At 50.2% G+C, this 17,419-nt stretch overlaps 1 protein-coding gene across 2 annotated transcripts in view; it reads left to right on the top strand.

Annotated features, from left to right (window-relative positions):
• The window catches only part of GALNT2 (polypeptide N-acetylgalactosaminyltransferase 2), a 193,097-nt gene that overhangs the window by 75,776 nt on the left and 99,902 nt on the right, over window positions 1-17,419 (top strand). The gene's annotated exons all lie outside the window — the stretch shown is intronic.

Here is a 17,419-nt window from a genome sequence, read left to right as displayed (position 1 = left end):
TGGTGCCCCGGCCTCTTACCAACTTCTGCACAGATTGATGGTGTGGGCCTGTCTGCCTGGGTGTCTGTCTTCTAAAGACTCAGAAATGGTGTCTTTTTTCACCCATTATTTGGAGAGAACAATAAGTCTCTGTCAGATTAGCTTCTTGGAGGCCCGACGCTTTTTGAAAAGAGCTTGCATAATCAGAGTGTCTGTTGAGCTGTTATGCCAAGAACTTTTCCCCATTGTGCAAGGGGAATGTATATTTTGTACGTTTTGAATAGTGCACTGTTCAGTCCTGTCAGAAATCAAGCTGCCCTAACACCCTGTGCTTGGAATCAAAATGTGTGCCCTTCGTCCCACGATGGATGAGCTTTTCTCCATGTGGGGCGGATGCTTAATAGAGACGGGCCACAGGCCGTTAGCTCACTGACCTCTGTGCCCGCTTTCCCCCGCTGGGCCAGAGCTGTGCCTTCTGCCTTTTTAAGAAACAGCCTTGAGCCAGACGGAATGCCAACGAATAGGCACAGGTCAGTGTGAAAACCAGCCGCTGAGTGAGAGGTGTCTGGGCCCTTCTGTCTGTATACTCTGCCCCCCACTGCGAAATCTCGGGGAGAGAGGTGCTATTTATAGGTGTCCCCTCAAAAAAGATCTGATGAAACCTAACCCCCGTGGCCTCAGAATGTGACCTCATTTTGAGGCAAGGTCTTTACAGAGGTCGTCAGATGAAGCTAAGGTTATTATATTACGGTGGGCCCTATTCCAACATGGCTGGTGTCCTTAGAAAATGGGGAAATTTGGACTGAGACTTTGCTGGGGCGGGGCGGGGGGGTGGGAGGGTCTAGGTTTGGGACTTTGTTTTCCAGACCTCGGAGCACTCCCAGGTAGGGCGGCCCCCCCGCTCGGTTTTAAGTACTAAAGTTTACACGTGGAATTTAGGAAACAAAACGGATGAACATATGAGCACTGGGCGTTGTATGGAAGTGACGAATCACTAAATTCTGCTCCCGAAGCCAATATTACACTATACGTTCACTAACAAATTTGGAGGAAGAAAAGAGAAAGCACTTGAGTTTAGGTGCGGAGCCCGTGTCTGGCCTCTAAGCAGTTTCCCGGATTTGTGGGTTTCAACCTGTCAAAGGGCGTCACGTTCCCCCATATCTGTAGAGCAGAAATCAGAGGGCACTCACCCACTGTGCTTTGCCCGAGGGTTGTCGAAGCCATGCGTGCTGAGCTCTGGCTCTCTCTGCCCCGCCTGCCCCTGGTTCTCTGTCTAGAATCTCTGTCTGTTCCCGAAGATGGGCCCACTGCCTCTGACCCATCACAGCCCACCTCTCTCTCCCACTCGGTGCTTCAGCTGGGCTGTCCGCGGACCGAGAAGCGGCATACAACTCAACCGGGAGCTCTTTCAGGACGGCCTTTACTTCAGATGTTTACGATAAAGAAATTCTGGCTTCTTCCAGAACCTTCAGAAACAGATCAGAAATTGAAGTGTTTGGGCATAGGTCATTAAGTTCCCTCCACCCCAAGTGCCACGAGGGGGGTAAAGCGTAGGGTGTGTGTGGCCAAATGGCGTCTGGTCCCTGGGAGAGCCGGTAGCAACGGCTCGAGACCCTCCGGGCACAGTCCCATGGGCAGATCCAGGCTTTGTGGGTCTAAAGCTTTTATAATCTGAAGACCATTTCCAAGAGGAAGAGTGATTATAAACCCCAAACGGGGTTTCCAAGTGAGGAGTGCAGAGGGAGGAAGTCACAGAAGGTCAAGAATCACCCAGGCTGACAGGAGGAGGGAGTGCTGACCAAGAGAGCCGAGATAAGGGGCCAGGTCAAGAGAAGGCCCCGCGAGTTCTAAGAAATGAAACATCGAGGCCCACACGGTTTGCTCCAGGGCTCTGAACAGAGGATGGAAGTGTTGCTTTAAAAGGGCAGATTCCCCACCTGGGTGGCTCAGTCGGTTAAGCGTCCCGGCTGCGGCTCAGGTCACGATCCTCGCGGTTCCCGAGTTCGAGCCCCGTGTCGGGCTCTGTGCCGACAGTTCGGAGCCTGGAGCCTGCTTCGGATTCGGTGTCTCCTTCTCTCTCTGCCCCTCCCCCGCTTGTGTTCTGTCTCTTTCTGTCTCTCGAAAATCAGTAAATGTAAGAAAAATTTAAAAGGGCAGATTCCTCGGTGGCTTCCACGTGGACAGAAGAGGGAGGCGTCGCGTCCGGTCAGGAGACACCGTGGAGTCCGTGCCACGGACTTGGGCGCACTGGCCCTGTGGATGGCCGGCGCGGTGTGAGAGACACTTTGGTAGGACCCTTGGAACACAGAAGATGGGGTGAGGGGAGGGAGGAGGTGAAGGTGACTGGGAGCTTTCTGTGGGCGATGGATAGAAATAGAGGGAAAGGCTTTCGTTCTCTAGGATGTGGGGTCATCGATCTGAAATGCTCACGGGACAGGACAGCACGTAAGCCTAGCTGGTTCGATGATGTGGGGCTGAGGTTGGGGAAGAGGAGGGAGCAGAGTACGGAGATTTGTAGCAAAGTCCTGGCTTCTGAATCCTGTAGGGAAAGGAACATGGTGGGGTCAAGCACATGACGAATTGGTTGCGTGTGCTAATTGGCCTCCAGGTGTGACTGCTTTCCAGCAGCTTCCGGTTACATGGCTGAGGTCTGCTGTGTTGTTTGGGGATGTGGTCTGGCTTTAGCACTGGTTTGCACTGTCGTCCTAAGAAGTCTCCCTCGTCCCCGGTAGTCCGTCTTGTGCCTCTTTTGCTTTCAAGGTTGTTTCCTAAAACTGGTTCGTCCTTCGTGATGTCACCAGCTGTTTTCACCCTGTTTTCCAGACACTGGCTATTTTATTATCATTGGTCATGGAGCAGTTTGTGGCAACTGGGGACGGGGGTGCTTTACAGTGACCCATAACCTGCCACAGTTTCTCTAAACTGCCTGAACTTTCTGACCCCCTGGTGGGGCAGAATACGACCCGCAGGTTGTGGCTGCATAAAGCACTGTGGAACTCTGGGCCCTGACACGCAAGTTGTAGCGTCTGTTTTTTATAGCACGCCTTCTCCCTCAATTTCCAGACACTTTCTACGTGTTCTGATTCGTTTCAGTCAGTGCCTAAAATGGAGAAGATGAAAAGCAGTGTTGGGGAGACCAGACACGTGAGTTACTTGAAGAATGCTTTGGTTCTCTAATTGGAGAGAAAGGAAATAATTAGGGAATTGATCAAGGGCCCTAAAAGGCAAGGTCAGACTGGGCTGTATTACGCTACGATTTGGAGAAACCGTCACACAGGCGGCGAAATTTGAGCAAGAGCCCAAATGACTATAGAGAATCCGTGAAGGTGTAAGGAAGGCCATCCTCAGAGAGATCTTACTTAAGGCCACGAATGTTGTGGTCGTTTGACCTCGGATCGAAGGCCACCTCCGTTTCCTCATTTAAAAGCAGAGAAAATACCGGAACTCACTGTGGAGATTTGGAATGGGCATTAATTGAAAGGGAATGAGCCACTGAGCACAGCGGCCAGCGTGTCGTAAGCATAATTCCAGCAAATAAGAAAGTTGCCCTTTGTCACTATGTACCTATACAGAATGACCTAATGAATAAATAAAAAAAATACCCAAACGATAATACCAAGTACTGGCAAGGATACAGGGCGGCTGGAACTCTCATGTTACCGGTGGGAAGGCAAAATGGCGCGGCTGGCTTGGAAAAGAGTTGGGCGGCTTGTCAAGTGAAACATACGCTCCCGTACCACCCAGGAGTCCAGCTTAGACGTTTCTCCAAGAGCAGTGGCAGTGCGTGTGCTCACGGAATTCATGACGACCTCATTCACATTTGCCCCAAACTGGAAGTCCCTTGGCTGTCCCCAGCTGGAGATCGGACGCACGAGCTGTGGTACCCCCACAAGGAGCGTGGCAGGTACACGGTGGGTTACCACCGCGGGGCAGAAGGAGAGCAAGTGCTGATGGACGGATCTCCATGCGCAAGGTGCGGGGAATAAGCTGACATCAAAAGGTCACTTACCGTACTATTTCACTCACGTGACGTTCTGGAAAAGGTGAAGCTATAGAGACAGAAGGCTGCTCAGGGGATGCCAGAGGCCGAGTTAAGGTATGCGGGAGAATTTTTTGAGTGGGGGAACTGCTCTACGTCTTGCTTGTGGAGGTGGTTTCATGAATGTGCACAGTTGTCAAAACTCACAGAGCCGCACACGAGAGTGGATTTCACCGCATGTAAAGCATACCTTAATTCAAAACAGATCATGAGCCAAGTGAAGGAACCGAGAAGGAGCGCATCGTATGTGGGGAACCTGCTGGAACAGGCCCGGGAGTGGGCAGTTGGGAGGGTCAGTAAGAAATCAGCTCGGGTGGTGGGGCGCCTGGGTGGCTCAGTTGATTAAGCGTCCTTCTTCGGCTCAGGTCACAGTCTCACAGTTGGTGGGTTTCGGCTCCGGGTCAGGCTCTGTGCTGACAACTCAGAGCCTGGAGCCTGCTTCGGATTCTGTGTCTCCCTCTCTCTCTGCCCCTCCCCCGCTCACGCTCATTCTCTCTCTTTCTCTCAAAAATAAATAAACATTAAAAAAAATGGGGCGCCCGGTGGCTCAGTCGGTTGAACGTCCGACTTCGGCTCAGGTCATGATCTCCCGGCTCGTGGGTTCAAGCCCCATGTTGGGCTCTGTGCTGACAGCTCAGAGCCTGGAACCTGCTTTGGATTCCGTGTCTCCCACTCTCTCTCTCTGTCCCCTCCCCTGCTCGCGTTCTCTCTCAAAATAAATAAACGTTAAAAAAAAATTTTTTTTTTAAAGAAAGAAATGATCCCGGGTGGGTCGGGTGGAGCTTGGTTGCAGGGGGATTGGAAGTGTCTGTACCTGGGGGAACATAAAACAGTGAGCCCTCAGGACCACCCAGCCAGTGGGCGGCAGGGTGATGGTGGCATTTCGTGTCGCACAGGGGACAGATAAGGGCCCAGCCAGGGGCCAGTGCGTTTCTCCAGCTTGTGGGTCAAGCCTGCACGCAGTGGATCTGTTGAGGGATTGTGGAGGGGGGGGTTGAGGCCATTGCTAACGTACGCTCCCCTTTCTGGAGATGGGGACACTAAGATGCAGAGTCCCTAGGCTTTTGCTTTGGAAAAATGCCCAATATTGGAGCGAAAGCTCAGGCGTCCTGTGACACTGCCAGACTTCGCATGCTGGACCGGTGGCTGGTCTGCAGAACGTTTTTAGCCAGAGGGCCCCCTCTTCCCCTGAGAGCAGGATCGGCCAGTAGGCGGGTAGTTCTTGAAACATCCCGTGAGACAGCCGGCCTGGCCTGTGGTGAGAGTCCCTACCCTCTCTCCCTGGAGGCCAGTCAAGTCAGGTTCACTCTCCCTCGGGAGCTCGTGCCTTTTGCCATCCTAGCACGGCTAAAAATTGTGCACCGACGGTCGGTTGGACGAATGCTGTCTGACGGCTTTGCCCCCGTATCCGCAGAGCTGTGGACCACCGGCCTCCGAGGCAGTGTTCCCACGCGGCGCCCCGGCCCCTGCCGCTGGCTTGGCCGGCGCCTGTGCAGCGGTCTGTTGATTCTTGCATCACGTGCCTGAAGCGGGTGAAGGGGCAGACCCCACGTGTCTGCTGAGGACGCCGACACTGTCTTTTGATGAGACAAAAATCCGGGGTTGAAATAGAGCCATATCACAAGCGTGCTGTCTCACCCGTCGTCTGTAAACATGCGAGCTTGCCCAGCCCCGGGGAGAACACCAGCCGCCCTGCACTCTGGGCTGCAATCGATGTGATATTTTATTTACCCAGGGAGCTGTCTTCCCTTCTCCTCCTGGTTGCTCCTGCCTCCACAGAAATGTTATCTGCGCGTGACTCGTATTTGCCCTTGAAGCCAAGTTGTCCTGCTGCTTTCTCTCCCGTGTTTAGTAATCCCTGGAGTTTATTAGAAGGGTCTCAAGAAAGGAGATACTCGTGTGAGACTGGGGTCAACGAGAGACGTCCACCTAATTATTTTGTTTCTTTACGTGGATCCCCGCTCGGCGTGTTAGCCGGCGCTGAGCAAAACATTTAAAACTGAAGTCTCGTTTGGGACCACACGAGCCAGACTTTTCTCAGTGGGAAAAGGGTGGTCCCTTTGCTCTGTGCTTGGCCCCAGGGCTGGACGCTGCCATGGCCAGCCGGAGGACCACACACCGCGTCCACAGGGAACCGTGGCGTGTGCAGTGGCCTCGGGGTGCCAGATCACCCAGGGCCATCTTGGTTCCGACTGGGTAGCTGTACCACTAAACGCAGTGGAGACCGAATTGGATGTCTCAAGTGGGGCAGGGCCAGGTGAAAATTGGTCGGCTCCGAGAGGGAAATGGAGTTTCCCCACCACCTGTAGGCAGGCTGGCTCTGGCCACAGTGCTCCCCCTCTTCCCTTCGTCCCTTTTCTCCTGGCACCTGGTAGACCAAGATGCCTCTCGGGAGCCGGAATCCTGGGGGAGTGCCAGCTTTCTCAAGCCCTTGGCCAAGCCCTGTTTGCCAGTTTGTTTCTAGCTCTGGAGGAGTTAGCCCACAGGCCTTCCGTTCCTGCCTTGTGACCCAGAATGACTCCCGAGAGCGTTGGAGGGTAGGGCAAGGAGGCTGAAGTCATAACCTCGTGGGGTGTGTTCTCCAGGAGCCACCCACCCGGGTGCTTCCTCCCTGGCTTCTGGGCCCGTGTCGTAAGTCTCTGCTCACTGGTCAGACCTTCCTCTCTTTTCTGCAGGATGACCACTGTCGTCTCAAAAGTCCCTCCTCACTTCCTCCCACCGATGACTTCTCCAGCCCATCGTCCGTATCATAGGGAAGGGATACTTCACGAGTTTCAAGGTTGTAGTTTTAATAGCAGTACCGATGTTCCTGAATATATAGTATCCGTCAGGCACTCTAGCAGGAAATCCTGTGCGGTGACCAGCGACCGCTGTCCCCACTCTACGGACGAGAGCTGAGCCTTAGGTCGTGCCCAAGAGCACAGCACACACCTTATACTCACTACACCTGTGATATTCTCGGCTACAGGGCCTGACCACGCACAGTTATCTCTGCCTCTCTGCCAGCTAGCTAGCAAAGGACCTGGCGTATAGGAAGCATTAGGTAAGAAAAAAACCCAAAACTTGTTAAATGCATAACTATATCAGAGATGGCTTCTGAAGCGCAGAAACTCAGCCCCGCTGATACACAGGCTCTCCTGGATCCTTTTTGCTATTTACTCAGGGGGAGGTATAATATCTAAAATGGGGGCTGTTGGCTCCGACTGTGTGGACGGTACTGGTTTTGCTTCATGCAGAATCCGTTGACTGATTGGCCTTTCACCTCGCGCTCCCAGGGTTTTTATGGGCGACGGCCATGGAAGATCGCTTCCTGTTTTGTGTAAGCTGCTCTTGAGGATTTCCTGTATTATTTCATTCCCCATCCTTGTCGTCATCTGGTGCTGCCTGGCAAGTCACCCTGAACGTGGTGGCCTGGTCCCTGGGGCTGTGTTCCGAGAGGGCAAGTCCGGTTACAAGCCCCGCCTTGCCTGGTGGTCCCAGGCTTCCGATTGGCCAGAGGAGGTCACGTGGCCAAGCCTAGCGTCCGCGAGGGGAGGGCCCTTTTACTCCAGCGCCCGTGGGAGGAGGAGCCGAGAAACGTGACCCTGTTTAATCCACTGCAATCAATCCTTTACTTTCAGGACAAGTTGCGGATTTTCCACCAGAAATTCAGTCTCTCTTAAGGTACTTACGACTTGACTTGGGAGCCGAAAACGCAGTTAGTTGCAGCATACATAGCCTTCGGAGTCTGGTCTGAGTTGAGATTCCGACTTGATCACGTACCATTTTGTCTTTGGCGGGTTACTTGCATCCATATATATTCTGGCTTATGACTGAGTCTCATTATATCCTAATTCTCGTTCCCCTTACTCCTCTTTTACTTCTGTCCCTGGGAAGCTCAGAATTAAAATTCAAGGCGACCACAGCATTTTGATTCCTCATTTCCTCAGTCTCGGTGTCTCATCTCTTTTACATTGCTATTTAGGTCTTTGGTTTTAAGCTACCCAATCCCTTTTGGCAGCAGCTCGGGTATAAACCTTGGGTAAGACCCACTAGCAAAATTTCCTAAAAACTGAAAACTTCCCGGCACTCCTAGTTCATTGGGAAGTTGTGCTGGGAAGATTCAGGGTTATAGTGCTATTGCATAAGCCCGTGTACGCAGGAATGAAAGTGAGTGTGCATGTCCTGCTTGATTGGACTCAGATGAACTTTGCCGTTTTTCGCAACCATGTAAGCCAGCCAGCTCTCTAGTGTGTTCCTCCCAGCACTTACTATATCTGGTCGGACACATCGTCAAGGTTGTTACGATGCGGCTTGGATATTGGAGCATATGCGGTGTTCCCATACACCTACTCTAATCCTCTCAGAGTCTAGCCTTCTGGATAATGCTGCCAAGAATTAGAGAGACTGTGGGGTGATTGGGTGGCTCGCTCTGGGTTGGGTGTCCGACTGTCGGTTTCAGCTTATGTCCTAATCTCACGGTTTGTGGGTTCAAGCCCCGTGTCGGGCTCCACGCGGATAGCACGGAGCCCGGTTGGGATTCTCTCTTCCTCTCTCTGTGCCACTCCCCTGCTCATACATATTCACTCTTTCTCAAAAACAAACAAACAAGAACCACTAAAAAAAAAGTATTAGATGGATCATTTATAAAGTTCTGGAACCTGGATTTGCATCTAGTTCTTTCTTGTTTCAAAGCCAATGGACACATCAATCTTTGGCCTGTAGAGAGTAAATTAGCATGTAAATAGGCTCTTTGGAATGCAGCATTAAAAAAACAAAACCCTACGTTGAAAGAGAGTGTTAATTTCTCAGACCTCAGTGCAGAGATGAGATACGAGCACCACTTGGACAGATTCTGTGGAGTCCGCACTTCCTGGTGGTGATTCCCGAATTCCATAGACTCTGTGGGTCTGCAGTGGAACGAAGGCTTGTGACTGGTTATCAGTAACTATGGGGTCTTGGGTAACTCAGGTGATTTCTTGTGCCTTAGTTTTCTCTGCTACAAAATGGAGTGCCGTATGACTTATAAGGTGATTGTGTGGGACAGGGGCTCACTTTTTATCGAGAACCTACTGTCGGTCCTTGCCAGCATCATCATGATGCATGTTACCTCATTTAATTCTTGCAACCTCACCGTGGATGGAAGACATGATTCCTGTTGCCGTGAGCTCCGGCTCAGGAAATCTGAATCTGCCTGCAAGGCCTGAGCTCTTTGCAGCAAATCACCTTCTCCCCATCTTTCCCATTATGATTAAACGAGATAAAGTGTGTGAGTAAGGAGAACAACGTTTGAAACGCAACATTAGCGTAACTTACAATTTTTCTGAAATGGAATCAGAGACGGTAAGAGGAAGGATGGGCGGTCCCCACTTACTGTCTAACAAACTGTGAGCCAGACACTTCACTTACTTAGATGAGCCGGATTTAGCTATTCTAACTATCCGAGCAGGCACTGGGTCAGCCAGTCCATCCCTGAACTGGCTGGGCGTTGTGGATAGAGCACGGACCCTGGACCACTCAGCGGGGTGTGACGCTGGACGCCGCTGCGTGCCTTTGATCCTCTTTTTGGTTCTCAGTTTTCTTGTCTTTGAATGGGGGCGTTAATACCGCATCTCAGTGAAGAATGAGAGACCCCACCACTACCCTAGAGCTACCCTACCACTCGTGGCGCAGAGCGGCCCCACTTCTCTGTATGTCAGTTCTGTGGAGGTGGCGTCACTGCTATTGTTAGCTTCATCCCGTCCATGTTCTGCGTTGGAGGGACAGGGGCAGTTGAGCACGTAGGTTCCTGCGAACTCAAGGTTCGTGTCCAGTGTACCTCTTAGTTCCAAAGGTCAGTGCCAGCAGTGGCCATAAGCACACAAGATCAGTTTCGTCTTTTGTTGACCAGTTTCTTGGAGGGAATGCTCGGTAGGGAAGGAGATGGACACAGAGAAGAAGGGCCCCTCGGCAGGCCTGGAAGAACCAAACCCTGTCCGGGACAGCAGGGACCTTCCCAATTCCTGAGGGAAGATGGAGACCTCCCTGGGTTCTAGAATAGCGTCTTCACGTAACGCCTTGAGAGCAGAGGCCAGGCTCACAACCTCTTTCTAGAAACAGCTCCTGTGCCGCCCCTGGTCCTCCAGCTGCTTTGGGCGGTCTTCCCAGCCTGCCGCCAGATACAAGCCAACTGCCATAATGCCTTAATGATATGAAATAGTGCATAGGTTTGAAGTTCCAACCTAAACATGTCTGTGTTTAAATTTATTATTCATGAAGGTAATTTAAAAACATGACAGAAAGTTTGAGAAGTAGAGACAAAAGCTCATTATTCTTCACGCTAACACAACCCTTTTTTATTTTAGTGCGTTTCATTCCAAGCTAATCCATATGGCTACGTATTTTTATATAGTTGTTTCATTGTGTACATAAAATTTTGTTTCCTGCTTTTCCCTTTAACACATTAGAAGCATTTGCATATGGCTGTGTGATCCCTATAATTATAATTTTTAATGGTTGCATAATACTCTTTTGAGGGGCTATAACACAATTTAAGCAGCCTGCTTACTGGGGACTGTTTGAAGTTTTTTCTTTCTTTCTTTTTTTCTCAGAAACAATGCTACAACATTCATGCAGAACACTTGCTCCTGATCTCGGGTTAGTTCATTAGGATAAACTCACAGAAATGAGATTTCTCAGCTTAAAGGTTGTAAGTGTCTTTCCAGCTCTTGATACGTGGTGCCCAGTTGAGTTCCGGTCAGGTTGAGCTAATTTACACTGTCTCCTTTTGCTTTTTAATAAGATAGCGGGATGTTTGCAACCCATGTTGTAATCCCGCGCGCTGGAATAGTGTGGAAAATGTCCCAGCTGTTGCAGGCAGAGAATGGACGTGTAAATAAACCTGCCAGGGGTTGAGGGATCAAACAGCTTGCCCCCGACCGGCACTGTCCGTCCTGTCCCCTGGCAGAACACAAGAGGGAGGGAGGTTCCCGGGGCAACCAGCATCCCTGGACCAGACATTGCCGGCTGGGCTGGGGCTTTCCCTGTTCTGGGGTGCAGGGCTCCACTACGTGCCACGCAAACTAGGGGCTGGATGCGAACGCCCCACTTGGCCCCCTCTGATCTGATCTAAATAACCTCCTAAGAAAAGAGCGTGGCACAGTGGAACAAAAAACAGTGTTTGGGGACAGGCTGGCGTGGAACCCGGGCTCAGCCTGTACTACGGCAACCTACTTTCCCCGTCTGTTTACTTATCCGTAAAGTTGGGCTAACGATGTATGACCGTGTTCTGTTTGCGCAAATCCTTTGTGAAAGAAGAATTTGCAACTAATAAAAGGAAGTCCCGGTGAGAAAAAACAGATTTGGGCCAGCCATCCTAGGGCTGGGGGGGTCTCGTTCCTACGGCGGGCAGGGAGCCATCGCGCCCTGAATGAAGAGAATGCGCATGAGAACATGTAAATTTTAAACTAATCAAGGTGAATGCTGTATAGTTCCCGTGTGCTGCTGCTCATTTGTTAGAAACTTGAGATGGGTTCTCCCCACCGCCTCACGGAGATGCTCCTGAGTGTGTTTTCCTTGCTTTGCGTGCCTCACACGTGGAATTTTCCGGTCCTCCGGCCACATTCATTGGTTTTCTGGAAAGACCCACATGGGTCACCGTCGTCCTACCTACTCACCTTGCCACGAATTAATATATATTTTCCCAACACCTCCCTCCTCAGCCCTCAGGTTGCATGGCCTTGGCCTTGGCCGTGGAGGTGTGCTGGGCTCCCGCTACCCTCCCCTTCTATCCCAGGGCAGCTTTGGGGAAGCCACCTCCTCTCCCCCTCGCTTCTCTGTTTCTTTCCTTTTTCCAACGCCCAGGTCTCTCTGAATTTAATTGTCCCCAAAGGAAAAGGAATTGAAATCCGAGCTGTACTTGAACTGAGCGTCTCCCCTTTGAGGGGCACGGGTAAGGTACTGTGAGGGGAGCCTCAGGGTGGGGAAGAATTGCCGTATCCGCCTTGGTGGGCAGAGGAACAAGCGAGAAAACACCAGTTCCGGCTCAGTGCTGGGTATGGGGCGAGGGTTTGGTAAGAGATCCTCCCTCCCACTCGCACCTGGTCAGCTGTACCTGGGCTGTGCCACCAGGAACTTCTGACCCTCACGCTCTGGGATTACGTAAGGGAGGGACAAAAACTTAATTGAAAATGTTCCATTTAGTTCCCAACCCGGGGCCCCTTGGAGCGCCTTAAGGCGTGTCATTCTAGAACTCACTTTTCTCCCGGAGATGCTCTTGAAAACAGATCTGATGCCCAGGGAGGCTCTTTCTCTTAGACAGTTCTCGACGCCAGTGGTTACAGAACCGAGCAAGGAAGGAACCAACTGTATGGACCTGAGGTGCCCAGGGGAGGGATTTCATCAGTAAATGTACGAGTTAGTGGCACCTGCTTTTGACAGGGTAGCAAGCATTGCAGCGCAGTTAGTTCTGTGAGACCCCATACACCTCTGAATTCATCATTTATTAACACTTTAATACGCAGTTGACTTTTGCACACGTCACAGGAGAAATGATATTTCTAAAACACAATTTTTTTTTTCTAAAAAGACATTTTCTTGGGGCGCCTGGGTGGCTCAGTTGGTTAAGCGTCCAACTCTTGATTTCAGCTCAGGTCATGATCTCACGGTTTGTGACATCGGGCCTCGAGTCGGGCTCTGCGCTGACAGTGCAGAACCTGCTTGGAATTCCCTCCCTTCCCCCCCTCTCTCTGCCCCTCCCCTGCTCATGCCTGTGCACACGCTCCCTCTCTCCAAAATAAACATTTCTTAAAAAGCCATTTTCTTGTCAAGTTTGCGGAAATTCATCATTTCTCTAAAGTAAGAGAACCTGCTTCAGCTAACGTTGAAAATTCCAGAACAAGAAGCAGCAGTTAGAAAGCGGCTTTGTCGCAGACCTCCCTCCCCGAAATCGGAGACGCTATTTCTCTGATTCTAGGAAGAAAGAGGTGGAATCCGATCACACGATTAAAAAAATGAGGCTGTAAACGACTCCTTAAAATAGCAGGTGCTCAGCTAACTTGGGGGCTCTGGATTAAAAAACTGCTGCTCTTGCCTTCGGGAATGTTTATGACTTGGCCCCAGAGCCGTCTTGCTTCATAAAATCTTATTTAGGAGCAGGGATGCAGAAAAGCTGCATGTTAATAGCCTGCCTCGTGCCCCCCCTGCCCTGGGCCACCTAGTGCTTTGGTCATCTACTGTGAGCATGGGCGTTTAGGATGAATTGATTGCTCTTGAAAAGAGAAGATGGTGGTGTGAAATAGATTGCTCCTGGGCTGTGTGTCTCATTGCAAAAATTGGCTTTAAAATCAGCATTTATCAAGAGATTCACACCTTAGCTCCCTGCCGGGAGAGGGAGTGGGATTGAAATTGCTATTAGAAAGTGACAAGACACCCTAGAAATACGTAGTTGACAGACGTTGAACCAGGAGTGTTTAATGTAATTATTTGCCTTTTATGTAAATAAGATCTCTGCACACATTTAATTTAAAAAATTTTTAAACTATTTTTTAGAATAGCTTTAGATTTGCAGAAAAAAAAATGGGAACTTAGTACAGAGAGTCTCATAGACCCTGCACCCAGTTTTCCCTATTACGACCATCTGAAATTGGTATCCTACAGGGGCACCTGGGTGGCTCAGTCGCTTAAGCGTCCCAACTCTTGATTTAGGCTCACATCATGACCTCACAGGTCATAGGATCAAGCCCCACGTTGGGTTCTGCACTGACAGCTCGGAGCCTGCTTAGGATTCTCTCTCTCTCTCTCTCTCTCTCTCTCTCTCTCTCTCTCTCTCTCCCCCCCTCCCTCCCTCCCTCCCTCCCTCCCTTGCGTGTGCACATGCTCTCTGTCTCTCTCTCTTTCTCTCAAAATAAACATTAAAAAAATGAGTATGATACATGTATTACAGTTAAAGAACCAATACTGATATGTTGTTATGAACTGGAATCCCTACTTTAGTCAGATTTCTTGAGTTTTTCTTTGAGTGATCATTTTAGGCTCCTCTGGGCTATGACGGTCCTCAGCCTTTCTTGCCTTTGGTGACCTGGATGGTTTTGGGGAGTCCTGGTCAAGGATTTGGTAAAAAAAAAAAAAAAAAAAAAAAAACAAACTACCCCGTGTTTGAGGTTTGTCTAATGTTTTTCTCCTGATGAGACTGGGGTTAAGGGTTTGGGGAAGGAAGACCACAGAAGTAACAGACGTATACCTGTTAACCAATCAGTGAATGAGCTAATGAGGGAAGGCAGGTCCCTCAAATCGGAGGAAGGCAAGTTTGATGTTCTCAGTGATGAGACTTCATGTCTAACTTGTTTGGTGCCTTACAGTCTAGCGGAGCCCTGGCAACATTTCGTGGGCTAGGACGGATCAATTTGCCATGCCCATGACACACCCCAAAACCTTTCCTCGGTGCATCTCAGGTTCTGGAGTTTCTGGATTGAGCGGGCTGGGGCACCGATGGACCTTGCATCCGTACGTGGCCACGGGGATCTAAACAGGAAGATGATGACTAAATTAAGGCAATTGGCCGTGTACGGAGAGAGTGGGCAGGGTGATGCCCCTGGCCCTCTGCATGTTAGAAAAGTTGAATAACAGGGGAGAAATAGCAGTGCTATTCTGACTCACGACTTCGGTCCATGGGATCGTTACAGCTTCCAAATAACCAGCAGCCCCCACGGTACTGCTCGGCAGCCTGCATTTCTCTGAGACGACGCTGTGAACCAAACAAAGCCGTGACCTTTATCATAGTGTGTTTTTCATCTGTGAGCAAGCGATCATGTACGAAGCAGCCTGTGACTTGAACCCACCGTAGACACTTGGCCCTTCCATTTTAGCAGCATTGGGTTTCATGAGCTCAGTTGGAGTCGTGAATGGGAAAAACCGTAAGTGCATCAGTGAGACTGGTGGCTCTTAACCCTGACTGTGCATTAACGCTGCCTGGGGAGCGTCTGGAAAACCGTCTAGCTGGATCCCATACCCAGAGGTTGTGATTCAGTTGGCTGGGGCAGGACCAGGCCTTGGAGAAAGCCGGGAGACTTGGGCTTTCTGTCTTGTTTCCTTCCCCGCTGCTCTACACAGGTCCCGATTCTTCAGCCCTTCCTGTGTTTTGACACTAACCTGAATAAAGGTTTTGGAAACCGTCCGGAGGTTGCTGTTGGAAGCTCACCCTGAGCTTTTTGTACTCCTCCAGCTTGTGTGACCAGCTCTCCCCCAGCAATGAAACCTGGGGTGGGGGAGTTCTCACTGGTGCCCTTGGAGAATATTCAGAAATGGTTGAGCGACTGAGCCAGCATAGTTCTGGTCTCTACAGTATGTTATGCTCCCTTTCTATTCTGATTGGGAGGTAGGGGAATACTTTTCCTCTTAAGTTATTGCTTTCAGTGGGAACTTATTTAGAAGTGGAAATCTTTTTTTTTTTTTTCCTCTAATTACTGTCATGTCTCATTGCTTTGATTTAAAAAAATGTCATTTAAGTGTAGTTGCTGTATGATGTTATAGAAGCTCTCTCTTTTATAAATGCATAGTGTTTGTAGGGTACAGGCTTCTGTTTTTAACAGATGTTTGGTCAGGGTTCAAAGTGATCTGACTACTAGCCTAACTAAAGGGGCTTTCCTTGGGTATTCTAACATTTTTAGACTGTTTCCCAGTGAGTTAAAATTCCATTCACCAATTTATTAACAGCTCACACACCCTATTTGGAAAGAAGAATTTCAATAGTGACACCTCACATCAGCAGGTTTTTTTCATCCTCTCATAAAAAGACCTAGGAATTATTTCCCGGCACTATTCTGGGGGGGGGGATACCCACCCGGAAACATTAGAAACAATAAATAGTCCTTCTGGTTCCTCTGTAGATCACTTTATAGTGAGAATGCTGGGGTGTGGGAGTTCTTGGTCTTTAGCAGGGAACTAAGTCGACTCTTAAAAATTTGCTTCCAGGTGGGGGCCCCTGGGTGGCTCAGTCGGTGAAGCATCCAACTTCGGCTCAGGTCATGATCTCACGGTTCGTGGGTTCGAGACCCACATCGGGCTCTGCGCTGACAGCTCAGAGCCTGGATCCGGCTTCAGATTCTGTGTCTCCCTCTCTCTGCCCCTCCCCTGCTCATGCTGTGTCTCTCTCAGAAATAAATAAACGTTAAAAAATTTTTTTTTTTTTTTTAATTTGCAGGGTGCCTCGGTGACTCAGTTAAGAATCCAGCTTCGGCTCAGGTCATGATCTCATGGTTCGTGGGTTCGAGCCCCACATTGGGCTCTGTGCTGACAGCTCAGAGCCTGGAGCCTGCTTCGGATTCTGTGTCTCCCTCTCTCTCTGCCCCTCCCCCACTCACTCTCTGACTCTCTCTCTCTCTTTCTCTCTCTCCAAAATATTTAAAAAACAATTTTTTTTTTAAATTTGCCCCCAGGTAAACAATTCAGTTAGTTTTCAGTGTCACTGGGCTGTGGAAATATAAATGATCACATCTTTTCAACAAATCTGGCAACCTGGCCTTTCCCCCCACCCCCGCCCCCAGAACTTGAATGTTTTTGTACGGATTGGTTGTGGTCGAGGTGCTACTGAACAGTCATTAAGTAACAGTGGAAAGTAGACAATTGAGGAGAAAAAAAGCCAAGTAGTCATTCAGAAGGTATTTTTGGTTACTTAATCTGCCTCCGAGCATATGGTCTCGTCAGCTGAAAAAATTTAACAGTGAGAAACTATATTTCAGTAACGGGAGATTAGAAACAACCTATTTATTTTCTCCCCCCCCCCCCCACGGTGATATTTTTATCTCTGTTACCAAATACAAGTGTTAGCCACTTAACATTTACAAAGGCAGCCTTTGATGCGCCCACAATGTGCATCCACCTTTCTCGTCTTGGTTTTACGCGTGGAGGTATGTTTGCTTCCGGGGTGATTCGGGATCCAAAAACGCGTTACCCTAAGTGGCATTAGTCTTTATGTTGGCCTGTGGACTAGAGGTCCACGTGAGATGAGGGAACGGTTTACTGCGCAGGCTTGACCCTTTTGTGACTCTGCTCTCGGGCTCTCATCGCCTCGTGGCCCCCACGTGTGGATAACTGACTGGGCTGTAGCCGTGTTCTGTCCTCCTCTCCACCACCCTTCAGGTCTTGGGCATGGAATGAACGTAGTGGTTTCAGAACACGTTCACCAGTTCTTTGGCAGTCTTCTTCTGCCAGAACGTGGGCTCTGACTCCCCTCCCCTTGAACGTGGGCTGGACGTAGGGATGTGCTCCCCGCCACCAGAATGTGGCCGGTGTGACGGTGTGTGGTTTCCAAGACTAAGTGGTGAAGGGAGTCCTGGCGTCTGCCTCCCTCCCTCTGTCTGTCTCCCCTCCACCTTCCCCTCCCGTCAGATCTCTCACCGTGGGGGAGGCCAGCTGCCGCGCTGCGAGGGCACTCGCGCAGCCCTG

The sequence above is a fragment of the Lynx rufus genome, unplaced genomic scaffold, assembly GCF_022079265.1.
Source record: "Lynx rufus isolate CCGP_SWC_20201006 ecotype Redwood Valley unplaced genomic scaffold, mLynRuf1.p SCAF_25, whole genome shotgun sequence".
NCBI classification, from domain to species: Eukaryota; Metazoa; Chordata; class Mammalia; order Carnivora; family Felidae; genus Lynx; species Lynx rufus.
This window is presented reverse-complemented; position numbering and strand designations above follow the sequence as displayed.